We start from the raw sequence: 14,934 nt of genomic DNA, 5'->3' as shown, positions 1-14,934 counted from the left end.
AAATAGCATTACCAATGTCTATCTTTTGGGAATATGAGTTTTATATGTGATTAAATATTTTTTAAAAAATTTAGGGTCCTAGGAATTCTACTCATGTAATGTAGGATTATTTCCCAATATGATCATCCACTGTAAGATGTTTTTTCTTCATACATATAGCGTTTCAGAAGAGGTAGCATGTTATGTGATGGTCTCATGGTACTAGGAATGGAGATTTGGATTTTGGTCCCTGATCTGTCTGTAACTAAATGACTATTTCTGACAAGTTATTAAAACTTTCTGAGTCTGTGGAAAAAGAAATTAAAGGAGAATTCGATTTTTTCTAAGATTCCTTCCTCATTAAAAAAAAAAAAAGAAAGATTCTAGGATCAAGCCATCTAGTTTTGTTGTTGTTTCTCCAGAATTTGAGTGAAGTATAATTTGGAGGTGGTATGAAGTGTGAATAGAATTTTTTTTTTATATGAGAAGAATTTTCTACCATAAACACATTTCCCCATTGATTTGTTATTCTGTACTTTCTCTGTAAATCAAAATCTAATTTACTGAAAACATAGCCCTAGTGTCTTCTTAAGAAGAAAAAAATCATTTATTTTAGGAAGAAATTTAGGGAAATGGATTAATTTGGGAATAGGTGCTCAGAATTCTACCTTCTATTACCCTCCTCCCCACATTTATTTTTGTATACTTGACTTACTACTTAACCTGCAGCAAATCACTTTATCTCTTTGGGCCACAGGTTCCCCAGCTAAAGAATTATCTATAATTTGAAGGTTAATAAGTTGATTTCCATAACATGTTTTAAGATATTCCGATAAAAAGGGAAAGGACAATGTTTTATTTTTGTCTCATTTTCCTCTTCATGCTATTAAAAACATTCAATATGATATACATTTTTTCTGTTTTCCTAGAACTTTTGAAAACACTACAGTAATGACAACGTTTCAAAAAAGAGAAAGCCATCGGATATTTATTAAGTGTAAGCATTTGCATTAGTTATTAATGTTAAACTTATTAGCATTATACCTTTTTTTTCTGGGCACTATCCAATTACTTTGCATATCTTGGTGTTAAAAGGTATCTGATATCCACTAACAAGAGGGTGACTTCACTTTATGCCAGATAGAACTCTAATTCTCCCTGGAGAATTTCAATTGTTTCATTTGATGTAGAGTGGATCAGAAAGGAGACTTTCTTAGTTTTATAAAGGTCACTTTTATCGGAAGACCTCTATTCTCTGGCCTACCTTAACGAAATGCCTCCTTCAAAGTTGAATAGTTTCAACGCTTGATAAATATAATCTGTATGGAGATATAACTAGCAACAATTTGAAGATTCTGTTCTTTACCTTTGGCAGTAAGATTTTAAATTCACATATCTTTGCAGATTAAATACTTTTCTCCTGCAATGAACAATTTAAAACATCAAAAACATATTTTGCTTTGAAATAACCAGCATGTAAACTAACTACAGTATTGGTATCTAGCTTCTTTATTGTTTTATTTGATCATGGTTTTCAAAAGCTACAACCATTAAAGTTCTGCTTGGTCAGTTAGTTGGGCAATTTACCTGCCATTATGTGCCAATGCAAAAGCAGATCCAGGTTTGTGGGGCCTGAAACTTATATAGTTGGTGGGGGTGGGGGTGTGTGGGGGGAGAGAGATGGAGAGAAGAAACAGCTTCCTTAAGAAAAAGAAGACAAAAGTAGGTGTGATGGGGAATATATATTTAGAAAAAGCAAAGAAATCACTCAAAATGATAAATTTTAGAAAGCTCACATTAAATTAAATTAAATGCTTAAAATTAAACTGCCTAACATTCCTTTATAATTCTTTTTTACCAATATTTTGGATATATGCTCTTTGATTACCTCTTCTTACATCAACAATTTTTAAATTTTACATCATTTTCTGTAGAGAAAATAGACTAATTTAATCTTTTCACTAGAATGGTTAATTGAAATGTGTTTTTTGTTATTGCTAGTTTACAAAAGTTCCTTTTAGCTCTACAACCCATTGTTGGTCATATAAAATTATAGATAGTTGTCAAATTTAGGGAAACCCTTATAAGTTTCTTTCACATATGAGTTTGCATATGCACTTTCTGTAGTACTCCTCTAAACACAAAAATTTTACTAAATTTTATTTCACACAATTCCCACTGAAATTAAAATGTTGGCGTATTTATAAGTATATATGCTACATTGTTGAGTATATTATTGACAGAAAGAGAACTTCTGACTTGGCATTTATGGGAACTGCATCCTCCATTCACAATTGTACTTCCACTCACCATTGTACATGTCTGATAGGAAAAATTTTCCACAGACTTGCTTCTGGCTCTGTATGTTTCCTGCTTCACCCACATACTTCTACTGTTGGGTACAATAGGACACATTCATATCATAATACAACCTCTAACTCTGCACACTTGTGTTGTGATGACAGGTGAGTCAGAAAGTGGACATTAGGAATATTCCTGAAAGCCACTTCTTACACAGGATGGCTGGCAATAATTTATTTATACATGGAAGTGACTGCAAATCACGTAAATATATCTCATTAAATCCAGACTAAACGTACACTCTATTCTCCCTTAGCTGGATCTTAAAAATGCCTGCAGGCAGTTCACTGACACTAACATGAAAGGTAAGCCACAGAATATAGGAGTGGAAAGAAACAGTGGTCTTAACTAATAGCTATTAAAATATCTCATTTTTTTGGCATAATTTCAGAAATATAATATTTTCTGAGCATATTGCTGAAGTCCCTCCTAAGACCTTGGAAGGTGCCAGTGGAAAAGAGAATTCTGAGCCTGAAGCTCTATTTTAGTTTCCTGGCTGCTAAAACAAATACCGTACAATGACTTGGCTTTTCAACAGGAACTCATTGTCTCTTGGTTTCAGAGGCTAGAAGGCTTGCTTCCTTCCATGGTCTGTATTGTCTGAATGACTGGCAATCATTTAGGTTGGGCACACCTTAACTAATAATATGTTCAAAGGTCTATTTACAAATATGTTCACACTACAAGATCAGGAGTTGGAGTTGGGACCTAAACATGCCTTTTGTAAGGGACATTACTCAATCCCCAACAAGCTTTATACGCTTCATGGAAATCTTGGCTCTTATCAAGTGCCTGGGATTTTTGGCCTTAGGAGTATGGTTTTTTGTTTTTGTTTTTGTTTTTTTAAAGATTTATTTATTTATTTAATTCCCCCCTCCCCCGGTTGTCTGTTCTCTGTGTCTATTTGCTGCGTCTTGTTTCTTTGTCCACTTCTGTTGTCGTCAGCGGCATGGGAAGTGTGGGTGGCGCCATTCCTGGGCAGGCTGCACTTTCTTTCGCGCTGGACGGCTCTCCTTACGGGGCGCACTCCTTGTGCGTGGGGCTCCCCTACGCGGGGGACACCCCTGTGAGGCAGGGCACTCCTTGCACTCATCAGCACTGCGCATGGGCCAGCTCCACACGGGTCAAGGAGGCCCGGGGTTTGAACCGCGGACCTCCCACGTGGTAGATGGACGCCCTAACCTCTGGGCCAAGTCCATTTCCCTGTTTTTGTTTTTTGTTGTTGTTGTTTTTCTAAAGATTTATTTATTTATATATTTATTCCCCCCATTCCCCCCATTGTCTGCTCTCTGTGTTCATTCACTGTGTGCTCTTCTGTGTCTGCTTGTACTCTCATTAGGTGGCTCAGCGAACTGATCCTGGGACCTTCCAGAGTTGGAGAGAGGTAATTATTCTCTTGCGCCACCTCATCTCCCTGTTCTGCTACATCTTCTTATTTTTTCTTCTCTGTGTCTCTTGTTGCATCATCTTGCTGTGCCAGCAATCTGTGATGGCCGGCACTCCTGTGCAGGGCTGCAGGGCGACACTCCTGCACAGGGCCACATTCCCCCGCAGGCCAGCACTCCGCCTGGGCCAGCTCACTGCGTGGGCCAGCTTGCCCTCACCAGGAGACCCTGGGCATTGAACCCTGGACTTCCTATATGGTAGACAGGAGCCCAATTGGTTGAGCCACATCTGTTTCCTGGGTATAAGATTTGTTATATCCCTGGTCCAAGTGTGAACATCCCCCCTTCAGGCATGAGAACATGATATGATAGTATCTAGTATCAGGTAGCCTCTCTTTTTCCCCCTCCTCAAGCTTCCTTTTGATCGTGGTAACCCTTGTGCCTAGCACTGAGCTTGGCACACAGCTTGTAGAGAATAAAGAAGATATGCTCATTCCAGGTTCAAATCCCACTTTTGCCATTTGACTTTTGAAAAATTTAGCTGATGGTTTATGAGTCTCAATTGTAAATTGGGTTAATAGTACATACTTTAACAGTATTTGTAAGAATCAGAGATAATACGTGTAAATTAATTTCTGTGAGCCTTGGTTTACTCATTTATAAAGTGAAATTAATAATACATCTTGAAAAGTTGTTTTGAGGATCAAAGATTAGGCATGCAAATTAATTAGACCAGTGGTTGGAATATAGATAGCATTGATCAGTAAATCATAACTGGTTATGGGAAAAGCTCTTAGGGCTCACCAAATATTATTGTGCTTTTCTATACTTCCCAGCCTCTCTTGCAGTTAGGTTAGAGCCATATGGCTATCTCCTGCAAATGAAATGTGAGGGGAAAGACAACTAAAATCCAACGTATCTCCTGCATCTCTTTCTACTTCTCCAGCAGCAACTCCGGTGATATTAAGGCCACATATGCAAGGAGCCTGGATCCGCAAGTCACTCTCATATAAGTCCTCAGGAGAGTTTTTGGACCTGTATCAGATTCTGTAAGCATGAAATAAACTTTGATTGTGTGATTTGGGTTTTTTTGTTACTGCAGCTTAGACTACTATTATCATGTCTAGTATTGTTGTTGTTGTTTTTGTTGTTACTATTGAATTAAATTGACCCACTCACAAACACTGTTTGGCACTGTTGGAGCTGCAGTTTTGGCTCCTACCCTCTGAATGAGGACAGAACAATATTCTGTTTGCAACTAAAACCCTTAGTTTTTTCACAAACATAGATTCCAAGAAAGTCACACTAAAGTAAAAGAGAAAGGAAAGCACATGTGTTAAAGTTTTCATTTGACTTATAAGCTAATTCTCTTTATTCATACTACCTCATTTCCTTGAAATACTGACTATAATATTAATGCACATTTTCATGACTTATTAAGAATGATGGGAGAGCAGATGTAACTCAGTGATTGAGTGCCTGATTCCCACGTACAAAGTCCCAGGTTCAATCCCCAGTGCCTCCTAAAAAAAGAAAAATGATGTCCATTTTTTCCAAAATTTTAGAAATTATGTTTCATCACTACTAAATATCATTGGCTGAGCAATCCTCCAAGTCTTAATAAAAGCTCTAATTAACATATTGGGCACTTTCTCCCCATTAGAAATAAATTCCATAACCACTGATTCTTGGATGGATAGTTGGTTGAATGCATTTGAAGTTCAGTAAAGCAGGCATCAGCATAGAGTGAATATGTGTTTTATTTTTGTTGGGACCATCACTTATACTATATAGGAAAACCTCTATTTAACCACTTTTATGGTGTAATTCTAAATATGGTTCCATTTGCCCAGTTCTCTTTGGGAAGACTGGTAGAAATGCTGGCCCGATACAACTAATATAACTTGTCATATGATAAGGGAAAGTGTTAGGGAAGACAACAAAGATATTCATTTTATGTACATATACAGTTATACTCAGAACAAGAAAGAAAGATTCAAGACTATTACAGTCCTCATTTGTATAAATGGTCACATGGTCGAATTTCATATTTATTACTACCTTCTTCCACTACCCATTTTATGTTCCCAGTACCCTTAGCAAGCACCTCAGCTGGCTGTGTTTCTTTGCTTGGTGAGGTGACCCAAACTTTCATCCCTGAAGATTCTGGGCCATTGCTAGTCCTGCTTGGATTCAGTTGTTGTAATTTTCCATTGACTTTTTTTTTTTAATATATTTTTTGTTTTTTTTTTAAAAGATACTTAGATTACCTAAAATGTTACAAAAAAAATAAAAGGGATTCCCATATGCCCCACTCCCACACCTCTCACTTTTCCCCACATTAACAACTTCTTTCATTAGTGTGGTACATTCATTGCAATTGATGAACACATTTTAGAGCATTGCCACTAAGCATGGATTATAGTTTACACTGTAGTTTACACTCTCTCCCACACAATTCTATAGGTTATGGCAGGATATATAATGCCCATATCTGTCATTGCAATGTCATTTAGTTTAATTCCAAGTCCTGAAAATGCCCCCATATTATACCTCTTTTTCCCTCTCCCTGAGTTCAGCATCTTCAGTGGCTACTGTCTCCACATCAATGATATAATTTCTTCCATTGCTAGAATCACAATAAGTCTATAGTAGAATACCAGTAAGTCCACTCTAGTCCATATTTTATTCCCCAGCCCTGAGGATTCTGGGATGATGATGCCCACTCCACCTCTAATTGAGAGGGGGCTTCGATCCCATAGGGCTGATGGATGGGATTCTCTTGCTTGCAGTTGTAGATTCTCTTGGTTTCTTGGTGTGTTGGTTGTCCATCATCACCTCCTTGTTAGTTGTCCTGGGTGAGTCCAATGAACTGGAAAGTAGGTATTGCAATTCTGCTGATGCTCATGGCCCAGCTTGCACATGGACAATCCAGAGATTTAAGTCTCTTGGACATACACCTACCAACTCCAGCACCAGCTATGGGTTCAAATAAAAGGGACAGAAGAGGCATGTGTAGAGAAGTCACATCAGAGTCCAACTCTGCCACACCAGGTGCACAAACTTCAATGTAAGGCATGCTGGCAAGGAACCAAATTCCAGACCTATCTGCCATGACCATAGGACCTGGGTGTCTTCAGAGTTCTCAGGAGCCCCTGTATTTGGGGTAGTATCTACTTTGACTGTCTGAGATCCTGCTGAGATGTGCATAAGCATTACCACTCCAATGACCTCCTGACTCACTTTGAAGTCTCTTAGCCATATGAACTCATTTGTTTATACCTTTTCCCTTTTTTATTCAAGGTCTTTTTCCAGTGGCATCACCAGCTGGTACTTGGTAATAATCCCTCAGTGCCAGGGAGGCTCATTCCTGGGAGTCATGTCCCACATTGGGAGGAAGGTAATGCATTTATATGCTGAGTTTGACTTAGAGAGAGGCCATATTTGGCATCATTTTTGAAGAAGTTTTAGATCACAAAGGATTACAACTATGGCAGGGGAAGATCATTGATGTGGGGTGTCAGTGATAGGGGATACGTGGGAGGAAGTTCATCTGAGCATACATATAATGTATATAAACATGTTCAAATGTTCATGGGGCATTGCCACAGTGGGTAGAGATTCACACAACACCTAAAGGAATATTGAATTCCCAGCCTGGGGAACTCTGCCACATTCTCTAGGGGAACAGCAACAATCCTCCAAGTACAGCAGCAATGACTAGTGAAGAAGGATGGTCCATTGATGGGCCCTTGATATTGACAACTATGCTTATGAGCCTTTTGCTCTTGAATTTGCAACTTAGCCTAGTATTGTAGAATGCTTAAGAGTTTCCATTGACTTTTAATCACAAGGTAAGGCAATACTAAGAGATTCCGTAGAGGATCTCCTGTATTCCAGGTAAACTCTTATTTACCTCCATTATAGATGCAGTCTTATTTCCTCTTGATAGTCAGGATCAATCACCCTAGCCAGCCCAGTAATTCTCTACTTTGCCTGTTGATTCAGAGGTAAGAGGAGACAGAAGCAGCCAGATGGTAGTCTTAACTTCCAGTTCAGTGGAATCATTGTTGTGTTCCCTTATGGCAGCACTCCTCCTTTTGGAACTAAGACCTGTAGACCAGCAGAGCTTAAAGTTGTAAGGACAGGAAGCAAAAATTTTCTAATGGATCACTAGGGGTAATAATGAGTGGTGCCACTCTCATTTCCACCCCTTGATTACTGGATCCATGCATCCTGGCTATGGGAGAAATAGCACCATCAAGTGGATACTGATTTAGAGCATACACAACCTCCTGGAGAACATTGTCCCAAGTCTACAAGGTATTGCCACCTAGTTGGAACCATAATTGAGTCTTCAAAAGGCTATTCCACCATTCTATCAATCCAGCTGATGCAGGATGATGGGGAACATGGTAAGACCAGTGAATTCCATGAGCATATGCCCATTCCGGCACATCATTTGCTGTGAAATGGGTTCCTTGATCAGAAGCAATGCCATGTGGAATGCCATGGCGATGAATGAGACATTCAGTAAGTCTGCAGATGGTAGTTTTGGCAGAAGAATTGCATGAAGGGAATGCAAACCCATATCCAGAATATGCATCTCCACATCTCCACTGTCCCTTCCATGATGGAAGTGGTCCAATGTAATCAACCTGCCACCAGGTGGCAGGCTGATCACCTCAGGGAATGGCACCATATTGGGAGCTGAGTGTGCGTCTCTGCTATTGGCAGATTGGACACTCAGCAGTGGCTGTAGCCAAGTCAGCCTCGGTGAGGGGAAGTCCATCTTGCTGAGCCCATGCATAACCTCCATCCCTACCTCCATGGCCACTTTGTTCATGAGTCCATTGAGCAATGACCGGAGTGGCTGGGGAAAAAGGCTGAGCCATTTAGCCACAGTCTGGGTCATCTTATCCACTTGATTATTAAAATATTCCTCTGCTAAAGTCACACTCTGGTAAATATTCATTTGGAACACAAATATTTTCATGTTTTTTGCCCACTCAGAAAGTTCTATCCACATAACTCTTTCCCAAACCTCTTTGTCACCAATTTTCCAATCATGCTCCTTCCAAGTTCCTGACCATCTAGCCAAACCATTGGCAACAGCCCATGAGTCAATGTACAAACACACCTCTGGCCATTTCTTCTTCTAAGCAAAATGAGCAACCAGGTACACTGCTAAAAGTTCTGCCCACTGGGAGGATTTGCCCTCACCACTGTCCTATATGGATATCCTAGAAAGGGACTGCAGTGCTGCAGCTGTCCACTTTTGGGTGGTACCTGGATATTGTGCAGAACTATCAGTAAACTAGGCCCAAGTTTCCCTTCCCCAGTCAACTGATTGTAAGGGGCTTGAAAAGAGACCGAAGAGGGCTGGGAAAGAGAAGGTAACATGGCAGGGTAGTGACCATGGACATTTAGGCTACTTCCTCATGTAATTTACTTGTACCTTCAGGATCTGCTCAAGGCCTAACTTGTTATACTACTTCCACTTATTATGGAGTGCTGTTGTGCATGCCCAACTTTATGGTTTGGTGGGGCAAACCAAAATACCCTGCTCATGGTAGGCAACTCAGGTCTCATGGTAACTTGATGGCCTATAGTTAAGCATTCAGTCTCTACTAAGAACCAGTAGCAGGCCAAAGGCTGTTTCTCAAAAGGAGAGTAGTTATCTGCAGAGGATGGCAGGGCTTTGCACCAAAATCCTAAGGGTCTTCCTTGTGATTCTCCAAAGGGGCCTGCCAAAGGCTCCAGACAGCATCTCTATTTACTGAAACTCCCAGGACCATTGGACCTGCTGGATCAATATGGCCCAAGTGGTAGTGCAGCTTTCATAGCAGCCTGGACCTGTCACAAAACCTCCTCCTGTTCTGGTCCCCAATCAAAACCAGCAGCTTTTCTGGTCACTCGGTAAATGGCCCAGAGTGGCATACTCAAATGAGGAATGTGTTGTCTCCAAACTCTGAAGAGACCAACTAAGCATTGTTTCTCTTTTTTTGGTTGTAAGAGGGGCTAAATGCAGCAACTTATCCTTCATTTTAGAAAGGATATCTCAAAATGCCCCACCTCGCTGGACACCCAGAAATTTCACCAAGGTCAAATGCCCCTGTATTTTTGTTGGATTTATCTCCCATCCTCTCTCATGCAGATGCCTTACCAATAAATCTAGAGTGTTTGCTATTTCTTGCTCACTAGGTTCTATCAACATGATATCATCAATATAATGGACCAGTGCGATGTCTGGTGGGAAGGAGAAATGATCCAGTTTCCTGCAGACAGTATTATGATATAGCACTGGAGAGTTGACATGCCCCTGAGGTGGGACAGTGAAGGTATATTGCTGGCCTTGCCAGATGAAAGCAAACTGTTTCTGGTAGTCTTTACTAATGGCAATTGAGAAAAAAGATTTGCCAGATCAATAGCTGCATACCAGGTACCAGGGGATGTGTTCATTTGCTCAAGCAAAGATATCTCATTTGGGACAGCAGCTGCAATTGGAGTCATCACCTGGTTAAGTTTACAATATCTGCTGTCATCTTCTGAGATCTATCTGTTTCCTGCACAGGTCAAATAGGAAAGTTGAATGGAAATGTGGTGGGAATCACCATCACTGCATCCTTCAGATCATTGATGGTGGCACTAATTTCTGTAATTCCTCCAGGAATTTGGTTTTACTTTTTATTTTATTTTATTTTATTTTATTTTATTATTTTATTTTATTTTATTTTATTTTATTTTATTATTTTATTTTATTTTATCCCCCCACCCCCTTGTGGCTTGCTTGTTGTCTGCTCTCTGTGTCCATTCGCTGTACGCTCTTCTGCGTTTTTACTTGTCTCCCTTTTTGTTGCATCACCTTGCTGAGTCTGCCCTCTGCAGCCCTTGCAGGCCGGGAGCTCTCCGCGGCCAGCAGGCGAGCCTGCCTTCACAAGGAGGCCCCAGGACTTGAACCCAGGGCCTCCCATATGGTAGATGGGATCCCAACTGATTGAGCCACAGCTGCTTCCTGGTTTTGCTTTTGATTTACTAGTTTGCCAGGCAGGGGCAATTCTAATGGTTTCTACTCGGCCTTTTCTACCATAATAGCCCTCACTCCACAAGGCAGGGATACAGTGTGGGGATTCTGCCAGTTATCAAGTGTGTTTATTCCAAGTATTCATTCTAGTACTGGGCAAGTAACCACAGAATGGGTCCAGGGACCCACTGGAACCATTGTGAGATAGATCTGAGCTAAAACACCATCAATCACCTGACCTCTATAAGTCCCTACTCTGACTGGTAGACCAAATGATGTCTTCGGTGTCTTGGAATTAATGTCACTTCTGAGCCAGTGTCTAATAATCCCCAAAATGTCTGATCATTTCCTTTTCCCCCATGCACAGTTACTCTGGTAAAAGGCCATAGATCTCCTTGGGGAAAGGAGGGAGGAAGATTAACAGTATAAATTTTTGGCAGTTTAACAGGATCCTTTCCCATGGGGACCTGGTCTTCTCATTCAAGGGGCTCTGGATCTGTAAACTGTCTCAAGTCTGGGAATTGATTAAGGGGCTGGGATTCTCTGTGTTTGTAATTGGAGTTAGGGTTTTGTTCGCTCAACCTAGAACTCTTCTGTTTATACAGATCCAGAAGGAATTTAGTAGACTGCCCATCTATTTCACTTCTAGGTACCCATGATCTATTAGCTGATGCCATAACTTTATGCAACTCAGACTATATTTTTTTCTTCATTATTTTCTTTTAAATGTTACATTAAAAAAATATGATGTCCCCATATACCCCTCACCCCCCTCACCCCACTCCTCCCACATCAGCAACCTCTTCCATCATCGTGGCACATTCACTGTACCTGGTGAATACATTTTTGAGCACTGCTGTACCACATGGATAGTGGTCTACATTGTAGTCTACACTCTCCTCCAGTCCACCCAGTGGGCCAAGGCAGGGCACACAATGTCCAGTATCTGTCCCTGCAGCACCACCCAGGATAACTCCAAGTCCTGAAAATGCCCCCACATCATGTCTCCTCTTCCCTGTCCCTACCATCAGCAGCTACCGTGGCCACTTTCTCCACATCAATGCTACAATTTCTTCCATTACTAATCACAATAGTTCCACAGTAGAACACCAGTAAGTTCACTCTAATCCATACTCTATTCCTCCAGCTTGTAGACCCTGGGATGGTTATGTCCACTCCACCTCTATATCAAGAGAAGGCTTAGATTCCACATGGATGATGGATGCAATTCTCCTGCTTGCAGTTGTAGGCACTCTTGGCTGCCTGGGTGGTGGTTGACCTTCTTCACCTCCCTGTTAGCTGGCTGGGGTAAGTCCAATAAACCAGAGGATAGGAGTTGCAAGTCTGCTGAGGCTCAGGGCCTGGCTGTCACATGGACAGTCAAGAGATTCAGGTTTCCTGAGTATACCAACCCCAATGCCAACCACAAGTCCATAACACTGAATCCAGAATTTTAGCTTAGTGGGCCTGTATCAATAAATTCACCCTGATGCAATTTTACATTCCTTCCACAATTACCCCATACCTTTAGTATCCATTCCCACACATATTTGCTCTGATTTCTGTCTATATAAGTTAGAAAACTCATGCAGTTTTATACTCTAAAAGTATAGCATACTACCTCATGGGTCACACTTTGTATTTTGCCTTTGGGGGCTTGTTGTGATTTTAGTTTAGTAATAGGTCAGAAAGAGAAGAAGGGTGGTGGGGGTGGGTAAGGAGAAGGATTCTAAATGCCTTGCAAGCTACTGACCTCAGGGTATTCCTCTGCATTTTCATCTGGTAAAACAGGATTAATCTCTTCAGGCAGATTCCTCAAGGCTGGGTGGAGGTTGGGCACTGCAGGTGGAGTTTGGCTGGTACCTGCCTAAGGGCCAGGAGGAGGTCCAGACTCCTGGGGGCAGGCCAGAGGTTGGACAGCACAGGTTTTGGTTTGGCTGGCACCCACCTCAGGGCTGAAGGAGGTCCGGACTCCCTGGAGCAGGCTGGAGGCTGGGTGATACAAGGTTGACAAAGTCTGTTCTCCACAGAGTAGAACATCACACATTTAACTGGCAAAGTCTCAGCAAAATTTAGGGTTCCAATGTCCCCACCAATATTATCATCATCCCATATGTCTCCATCCCAATCCTAGGGTTCCACACCTTTCCAATCAATGCCTTCACTTTAACAGCAGACACCCTGCGAGGTTGAGATTTTAGTTTCCTTTGTAACTCTGCTACTCGTACAATGAGAGTCATGAGGTGTTCAAATTGCAAATTTGAAGCCTTAATTTCCTCCCATTCTTTTGTAACTCTATCCAGAGTATCTAAGTGGAGCCAGTCAACATCATTGTACCTTTTGATTTTACAAAACTCTGTTAGGGTGTTGAAAACACTCTCACCTAGATCCTTGCCTATTATAAACATGGAAGTAGTAGAATCCTGTAATGATGTTTTGTGTATCTCCATTGCCAATTCACTCCATCAACTGTTAGAGGCCTCTTCATTATTGGAAAGGGAGTCATTAGTACCCTTGCATCCAATTAAAGTAGAGACCAATTGCAAGACTCCCAGAATCACTTCAGAAATCTCATCTTTAAGATTTTGTTCCTCAAGAACCACTCCTGGTACCAAACTGTATTAGTCAGGGTTCTCTAGGTAAACAGAATAAACAGAAGATATCTTAAAATAGTATGAGATTTTATAAAACTCTCATGTGACTGTGAGGATGCACAAGTCTAGATTCTACAGGCAGGTTGCAAACCAGAGGCTCCGATGAAAGTCTGATGAAGGTCCTTTATGAGAGCCTGGGGACATTGGCTGTCCAAAGACGAGCTGGGAAATTCAGAATGCTAAAACCACTTCCCCTTTAATAAAGCATTCAACTGATGGAATAAAACATCACTCATTGCTGACTGCAGTCTCCCTGGTTGATCGTAGATGTAATCAGCTATCTATGCAGTAAACTCACTGATGACTAAAGCCCATAAATATCCTTGTATTACAATTAGTCCAGTGCAAGCTTGACCAAACAACTGGTAACAATAATTTGGCCAAATTGACACATTAGCCTAATCATAACAGGCTGTTTCCAGTATCTTGTGCAGGTGCTACCTGAAGTTTCCAGAAGTAGATATAATTCAAGCAACCTCTTAAGGAGGAGCCAAGGTTTGTACCGAAACTACGATATGAATGTCAGGCTGGAAATTGGTGGGATACTATAGAGAAATGACCACAACAGAGGTCAGGAGGTTGGGAAGTAAAGTGAGTCACAAGATGGTTTGGGAAGAAGTCCCTGAACAAAAAAAGAGTTTTGGTCCTTGGTCTTTTTGAATGTTTAGAATCTTCTTGAAATGGGAGCAGGCAGGCAGCAGACCATGGACTAAAGGATATGGAATGAAGTTATACTCTTATTCCTGTTACAGAACAGTGATAATGCTTTGATACAAAGGTAAAGTACTAATATTCATTACATTTAAAGATTTTATAAAACAAACACAAGCACTTGGATTTTTAAAAATTAACATTTGCCATCATATTGAGGTCAAGGAGATTTCATAACCTCAGTCCAATTAAGGACAGAGGGTTTTACCAACACCCTATATATGGTCCTTGTCCCCAGATAGTTCATGACAGAAAAAGAACAAAAATTTAAAGAAAAAGGAAAACACATCTAAGGAGTCTCCTCAAATCACCCTTCTGGGCTTGTTTAAACCCAAATTGCTGAACTCCATGCCCAGAGTTCCTGATTCTGGAGCTCTGGGGTGGGGTTCAAGAATTTGCATTTCTGACAAGTGCCCAGGAGATACCTCTGTGCTTTGTCCGGGTACCGCCATTGAAGAAACACTGCTTTAAATATACAGTAGACTTTTTTTCTATAATAATTTATTTATTGACACAAGTGAATCCTTTTCTATGATCCTCCATTCCATTCATCAATCACTCTTCTCTGCTAGATGCTCAGCTATGTGCTGTGTTTAAATTTTTCTAAAGATATTTTCTGAATCACAAAACTTTAGATCTCAGTATTTCTTTTCTTCCTTTCTTTATTAAACTCTAATTACAGGTTTAGACTTTGTGCTTCAAACCATTATCCCTTAACTCTGTTAAAGTTTACATCTAAACTTTCTTTCAGACACTTGTCCTTTAACTTGCTTTTCCTCCTTACAGGTAAGGACAGTGGTCTATGGGATACATTCAGTTG

General features: G+C 40.7%; 1 long non-coding RNA gene across 1 annotated transcript; it reads left to right on the top strand.

Annotated features, from left to right (window-relative positions):
- The first annotated feature begins 906 nt into the window (after positions 1 to 906).
- Positions 907 to 4,778, top strand: LOC139440186 (uncharacterized). The gene is made up of 3 exons (XR_011650328.1): positions 907 to 976; positions 3,680 to 3,724; positions 4,672 to 4,778. It is a non-coding gene; the product is annotated as an uncharacterized lncRNA (long non-coding RNA).
- Positions 4,779 to 14,934: the final 10,156 nt, after the last annotated feature.

This window comes from Dasypus novemcinctus, chromosome 2, assembly GCF_030445035.2.
Source record: "Dasypus novemcinctus isolate mDasNov1 chromosome 2, mDasNov1.1.hap2, whole genome shotgun sequence".
In the NCBI taxonomy this organism is placed as follows: Eukaryota; Metazoa; Chordata; class Mammalia; order Cingulata; family Dasypodidae; genus Dasypus; species Dasypus novemcinctus.
Note: the sequence above shows the minus strand (reverse complement) of the source record. Positions and strands in the feature narration are given on the sequence as shown.